Raw genomic sequence first — 7,868 nt, forward strand, 5'->3', positions numbered from 1 at the left:
AAAATGATCCTTATTTTTAGGACTACAAAAGTCTTCAGGCATAAAATTTGTCAGACGCCTTCTTATAAGGCTTATTGCCCTTGACAGGGGAAAATGACAGGTTTTTTTTAACAGTTTTCAGCCAATGTCCTGAAAACTATGATAGATTTAGACTTTCATTTCCTGAAATGATCCTTATGATAAATCCTATCAAAGTTTTCTTGAGTTAAAATTGTTGGACAACTTGTTTAATTTATTGCCCTTGAAAGGCAAAATTCAACCAGGTGAGCGATTCAGGCTCCTGGGATCCTCTTATTTTATCTACCACCCAATTAATTAAAATTAATTCAAAATGTTTGAAAGACATTCATTGTTATGCAACCAAAAACAATCCTAGCAATACATGAATACTCTATATCACAAATCCAGGATGATGAAAGAAACGTAAATTCGGTTGCTTCTAGAACAGTGGAAGACGCTTACCCTACCGGTGCACCTGCTCCGTGCTAACAGTTTTTGGTAGAGTCCAGGATGCTTATTAACCTGTCATTTTTTCTTTGTATGTTTTTAAGTACCAGTCCATATAAAATTCAGACACTGCCCATGGTGAAGTGATTCATGGTATAGAAAACCCATGGATCAGATGATGCTTTTCGGTGTACATATGCTGTATTTTCATGTGACAATAGTCCTTTCTGTATTTAGATCTGTACTTTTGAGAAAATTACACTTTAAATTCCCACTTAAATCAGTCAAATCAAACCAAATCAAGAAATATAACTCTTGCAAAGTGCGAATTTCATGTACAATCTATATAAAATTTATCTTAAAAGCACAACCCCCAAATGAAAAATTAAGGCTGGTTATGTGATCTATAAGGGTTTCTGGAAAAGAAGTCATAGTTAATTTGGTAGGTTTTTGACATGCATGAATCCCCTCCTGTCTGGCTTTTATAAAGACTGCTACTTTATTATTTTGGTTGTGTCATGTTCTTTTATTGTGGGTTATTTTCCCTGGTTAGTCTTTATTTTTTGGAATGTATTCATTTGATTACCATTCGAATCTTTGTATTGTTTGAAATTGTTTGAAAGTCATTCAAAATACACATGTAAATATTTCCATTATTTTCCCTATAAAACCTGTCAAAAGTTATGAAACGTAACTCTTCACCACTATATATAATATTAAAAGCACTGGTATTAGAAAAGGGAACAGATATGGAATGCACTATCGTATAACCTTTAAAACATAGCAAATACTTACAGAGATGACCAAAAGGTTTTCAGTAACTGTACACACACCTTCAAGTAATCTCCAACATCAAAAGTAATAAAATCCACAGTAACAGAACAATCAAACTTCTTTAAACAAGTACTATCGTTAGATAGCCGACACATATTCTCGCTCTGTTAATACCCAAATCAGTGATCACTGTACTATTTTCGTATTTCAATTATTTTTATTGGGTCAGCAAGTAAATTATTTCCAAAGATTCAATTCATAAAATATTATTCAATATAAAAAAAGTGATCGGAAATATTCCGGACACCAATGCCCCCAAATGGAGCCTTTAATTCCACGGTTGCTATTTCAGCTGTCCAATGAAATATGAGCTCGAGGTTGTAAGCTACCTCGGTTAGATTGCTATTGTTAAGTATCATGAATGTCACGTGGTGTCAATGCGAACCCAATACCGACTGGGTCGGAAAAAATAAAAAGTCAAACAAGCTTCTACGTAGACTATATTATTTCATAGGTGGATTCGGAGGGGTCCTGGGGTTATAACCCACATGTGTTGAAAAATTGTGTTAATTGTGATTGAAAGAATTGGAAGAATCGGGCGAATTAAATTTTAATTTTAATTTAATGAAAATAAATCAATCGAGAAAGTGAGTAAGTAGTTTAAAAAGGTAGACTTAGGTTAAAGAGCATAACTCTTACAAATCATTGGTATGTTTTTATAAACCTTTTTACATAACTGAGTGGCTTAGGGATTCATTCTGTATCAAATGAGTGCTTGACAGGCTTTGTTGAAAATGGTTATGATACAAACACGTAACTGATTTCAAGAGTTATAATGTACATCCCATACCCTAAGTCTACCATTTGTAAAAAAACTCATCGATTTTTACTTATATTGATGCTGATTTTTTGCCAGAACAGCAGATTGAGTTGATTAAAATGTAAGTGTTCATACTGAGCGGAATGTTTTATGCTTAAAACGAGTGTAATGTAGAAAGAATAAAGTTTAAACCCTGATGTTCATACTGAGTGGGCTTGTTTTTGTTCATGACACCTACGTGTATAATGAAGAAAATGTTTCAGTGTGCGATAGTGACTAACACAATGTACAAGAATATTGCTTTTCCGTTAATTAAAATAAAGATGTAGTCCATTACTTTAATTATACATATGATTACACTAGTGCATTTTTAAAAATATTTACCGTAATTTAGTATTGAATATTTACTAGAGTGGTTTTTGATTGGTTGGATATGGCTTGAAATACATTCTTACTTTAAAAAAAACTTGCCCTTTTATTTTATGTTATGGTTTTGCTTATAAATAATGGATTGTTATGGCGTAAAATTATTTCAGGTGCAGGCGCTTCCTTTTCTTCGCCATACATGTGGATTTTGCACTGCATTTTCAAGCGTCCATAAAAATCTTAAATTTGGGTAGTTAACTTTTGTCGCATGATCATATTACATTTTTTTGGTGCATATGAAAGCCATGGAAGTCTAGTGATAGGAACTACTAGCCATTTTTTCTCAGTTTATATGGTTTTCTCAAAATTATAGGTAAAATTCCTTTAGAGTTTTTGTTTTCCCTACGATCGATACCCGGAGATACGCATGTGCAGAGACGATGAACCAACGCTTTGAGTGTACGCTTTGATTTACACTGTAATTTTTTTGTCCTTTTTGTATCTTTCCATGTCCTGACGTTTTGTGATCTTTAGATATTCAAATGAGTTGATATCACATGACTTACTTATTCTCCTGAATATTCAAACAGCTCTTACAACACTTATGCATACAAAAAGGAGATATATAGAATGGAAATTACATTAATAAGAAAGTTTTTAGATTGCTTATTGAGATAAAATTCTATGAATATTTCCCAGAGTTTATATGTACTATTGAATGCATCTGCAATAGAAGAGTTAAAATATTTTAAAATGATTTCTTCGGAATTTTTTTTTCGAAGATTTATAAAACTCAAACGAACTGTAGTCGCTGAGAATAAAGTAACAAAAATATTCTCCCACCCGACCGACCCATTTTCAACACGGAAAAAAATGCTTATAAATAGCAAAATTGCAACGTTAACAGCAGTGTTCTGTATAAATTCTCATTCTAAAATACACTTCATTTCTCATTATTGGAATTACCCCGAAGGAACAAACGGAGCCAATAAGCAGATAAATTTAAAAGTAGTTTGAGAAAAATAGAGTCAGGTTACACGGTAGTAGGCACACTTGACCGATTAATAATTGCCGATACTGTTCATGACACACTCATATATCCTGGTGTCATCTGTTATCGATAGCATAACAATATTTTTACCTGTTTGTTGAACTACATATTAATTAGTAACATACATGTAAGTTATGATTTTAAAGTCTTTATATGAACTGATCTTTGTTTTGATTTTCCCAGAAGATTGGCGAGATTGCATGTTTACATTGTGAGAAAAAAACACATTTTAGTGTTGTGACCTAGTAATGACTTTATGGGTACTACGTTATCAGTTCTCGATAGGGATATGACTTTCCATATGGACGGCATGAAGGACTTACATTTATTGGATTTTTTTTACTGACATACCTATGCATATATCCTGACTGTGCACGACCGCTGAATATATGACCTACTAATTTCATTAAAAGTTTTTTTACATTCAAAATGTGTGTTGGGAGAGTTGGGCGCTTAAAGTATGAACTTTTTGGGTTTTTATGAGAAAGGTTAAAGAAATACAATGTTAGTACTAAATTTTTTTGATATTTCATATGCAGCATGGCCAAATCAAAGCCAGATAGAAGCGAGGAAATGTTCAGTAGTTTAATTCCTTATGAAAGAGTAATCAAGAGAATCAAGGTTATAGTGGTAATCAAAAGAATGTAATCCATGGACAAAAACAAGACTTGGAAAACAGACATACACAACAAAGAACATAAAGTAACTAAAATCATACATACAAAGTAACAAAAGCAAATAAGCAACTTGGACTCCACTAAAAACTTGGAGCATGGACCAGGTGCACCAGTAGGGTAAGAATCCTCTGCTTTTCTAGAAACACCCGACAAACGAGGAAAGGAAAACTATGACCCATTGAATAAATCCTTTTCATGGTGCAGATAGATATACCATAACGATCCACGAGTTCATGATGACGACCATAAAACTTCTGTAGTAATAACTTCAATCGTGTAGCAACATAATCCTGTTCCAGAAGCCTATTTGTTAGAATGGACGTCACTTGCGATTTCACACTTTATGTAAAATTGCCTATGCACATTGCTATCGAGAACTCATGACTATTGAGGACAGATGAATGAATGCACAATATACAGCCGCATTATAGTTAGCAGAGATGTTATTCATATTATTATATGCAGTACTTTGAGATAAGAATCGTCATAAAAATGTATAAAATAATATGGATTAGGCATTGCCTATAAGCCAACACCAGAGTTTGTCCGAAATTGTTCTTGAATAATGTCCACTCCAAAGGCTTTTTTTTTAAAGACAAACAGAGGCCATGGGACCCTGATCATTCTTGGGCAACACAACAATAAAACCCTATCATGGTTCAAATTCATGTATTGATCAGTGATGAATTTTTTTATAAAACTTGAATGTACCAAATAAGTTCATAATTATTTTTTTGTAAGGAGGGGAGGGGGAAACACCTGTTGTATGAAACATCCAACTATTTTGCGTTTTGTTCACTCGCAACAATCTAAATACATGTATGTACTAATTTTGGAGGATGAAATTAAGACTGCCAATCAAAATTAATGAATTTTTTCAAACAAACTCCTTTATGCATAAAAAAAAGTTCCTTTTTTGGCCAGTTTGAAATTAGGGCATTTAAAATGCAAAGATATAAGAACTAAATATGTATATATGGTAGGAAACTTATTTATAATCATAATATGTTTTTACTCACCAATATGTTCAGTTACATGTAGTATGCCTAATTGTTACTGAACAATTAAGCCCTCAAAATACATCAACGTCATGTTTTAGTAAAACCCAGGAAAAGAGTAATCTCCCGTTAACTTTGACAGATGACATCAATTTCATAACCACGCCCCATTAGGCCTATTGAACATAAATAAACAAACTTTTCATTTTTTTATTTTTGTTTGTTGGGGTTTAACGTCCGAGCAGCAATATTTTAGCTATTTTCAGACGATGAACATGAAATGGATGATAAAATGAACATGAAATGAAAAAAAAAGGATGGGACACAAGGACAATAGGGTCGACAAACTTCGATTGCCATTGGAAAAAGTGGGGATGGGTAAGGTCGGGCAATTTAGCCTCCTGTGGCGGAGCGCAAAGGTTCCTACTCCTATCGAATACCACAGCAGGGTTCTTTAACGTGCAAGGAACGTGGCATCTTTCCCAACACGGTGCACCACTATGGTTTGCGGTCAGGTTTTCCGTATTATAGCCTGACAACCCCAGCATGTAACATGCCAGGGGTACCCCATTCCACCACCTGGGGCACACATCCCAGTTGCTCTGTGGGCAGAGCGCCTAGACCCCGGCTAGGTTTCTGAGCACTATTTAGTTGCCTTATACGACAAGCTTAGCGCTGCTGCAGGCCTATTCTTTTAACACCTGGACCTGCACGGGGCTTCATTTTTGAAAATGAATAGCATCTTCAACAGGGTTGTCACAGCTACAGGACGGATCGTTAATTATATTGACTAGATTGAGATCAGCATTTAATGAACTACATATATTTCTAGTGTGCTAGTCATTATTATTACAGGGATTGGATATGCGACTAGTGCAGGGGGAGTGGAAGGCTCTACTACTGCCGCTGACTAGCCTACTTGTAGGTGAAAAAGAATGCCGAGTGCGTAAGTCTTTCTTGTCAGTACAAAGCCTCTACCAGTCTAAGACCTCTACAGTGCCTCCTCGCGACAGCACACGGTAACTAGGGTCTAGTATCCTAGGCTAAACTGTAGAGGATCTCGGAGTATCAAGGACCCTAGAGATGCAGTGTTTAGGCCCATCGGCGTGTGGATACGCCCTAGCACTCATCAACCTTGATCCAGCTATGGGTTAAATAGCATCAAACTACTGCCTTGTAGAAGGCTTTGGACAGTCAAAGGCTACGGGAGAAAACCCAGACAGAAAATCCGAAAAGATGGTACTCGTTAGCATGGTGATGCATCCATCTAAGGGAAGGATACCCCTACAGAAAATCTACTGGTCCTCCAAGTTATGGGGGTTAAGCTTATGGCTAACAACCCTAACTTGTAAAAAAAGATATTTTACGGAAACAGCAACGAAGAAAAAACCTACAACAGTGGAGGAGAGCCCCCAGCGCACCAACAATGCAGCTTTAATGACTGTAGGTAGAAAAAGCCGAGAAAAGACTACCAACAAGACTAAGGAGTCCCTCAACATGGTAAAAACCAATACAAACCTCGGGTGTTGGAACGTGAGAACGATGTATGCAACAGGCAAGCTCGCACAGATAACAGCTGAGATGCAACGGTACAAACTACAAATTTTAGGTGTCAGTGAAAGTAGATGGACAGGATCTGGAAAGATAAAAACAACAACAGGCGAAACAGTACTATACTCAGGAAGAGAAGATGGGAAACATCAGGAGGGAGTAGCCATCATTCTAAAGAAAGGAGTAGACAGAACCCTGGTGGAATGGAAACCAGTCAGCAACAGATTTATCATGGCTAGACTGAGGGGTAAACAAGTTAATATGACGCTACTTCAGTGCTATGCTCCAATAAATGATGCCAGCGATGAAGACAAAGATATATTCTATGAGCAACTTCAACAAGAGTTAGATCAAACCCCACATCATGACATCAAAATAATTATGGGTGACCTGAATGCAAAAGTAGATAAACAAACAACGGAGATATTCTGAAAGGTTCATAAACAGACGACAGAGACATTCCGAAAGAACAAAATCTTTATACCAATTAGTTTTAACAAGAAGAAAGTGTCGAGTGAAAATAAATCCCCGAATGCAATTTCACCAAAAGTTCTCCGTGGCAAAGGCGAACTATCTAAAGAGAAACTTAGCGACCGTTCTTCATGCGCAAATAGATAAAGTTGTTATCATGAAACCATGACAGCAGACGTAGATGTACAGAGAAGTGAATCCAATCAAGCTACAGATCAGGGACTAAAACGTTCCTTACTTTCATCTTTATTATTTTCCCAAAACCTTTACAACCCAGGTTTTGTTTCTGACCGTTTCTCCATAGAAACTGATGATGATCAATCAGAGAAACAGGAAGTATTTCAAAATGGCAATATTGACCAATCAGAGAAACAAGAAGTATTACAAAATGGCAATATTGACCAACCAAAGAAACAGGAAGTATTACAAAATGGCAATATTGACCAATCAGAGAAACAAGAAATATTACAAAATGGCAATATTGACCAACCAGAGAAACAGGAAGTATTACAAAATTGCAATATTGACGAATCAGAGAAACAAGAAGTATCACAAAATGTTGGTCGATTAGAGAAACAGGAAATTTCACAAACTAGAAATGAAATAAGAAACCATATCTACACCACTCTGAAGTCTGAACTACTAACAGACGCAGACAAATCGTCAATTTCTCATCATTTTTGCTAAGAAATAAAGATGGAAGTCAATTCGGA

Source organism: Perna viridis, chromosome 11 (assembly GCF_037379345.1).
Source record: "Perna viridis isolate PV_CMFRI_1.1 ecotype Kerala chromosome 11, ASM3737934v1, whole genome shotgun sequence".
Classification (NCBI taxonomy): Eukaryota; Metazoa; Mollusca; class Bivalvia; order Mytilida; family Mytilidae; genus Perna; species Perna viridis.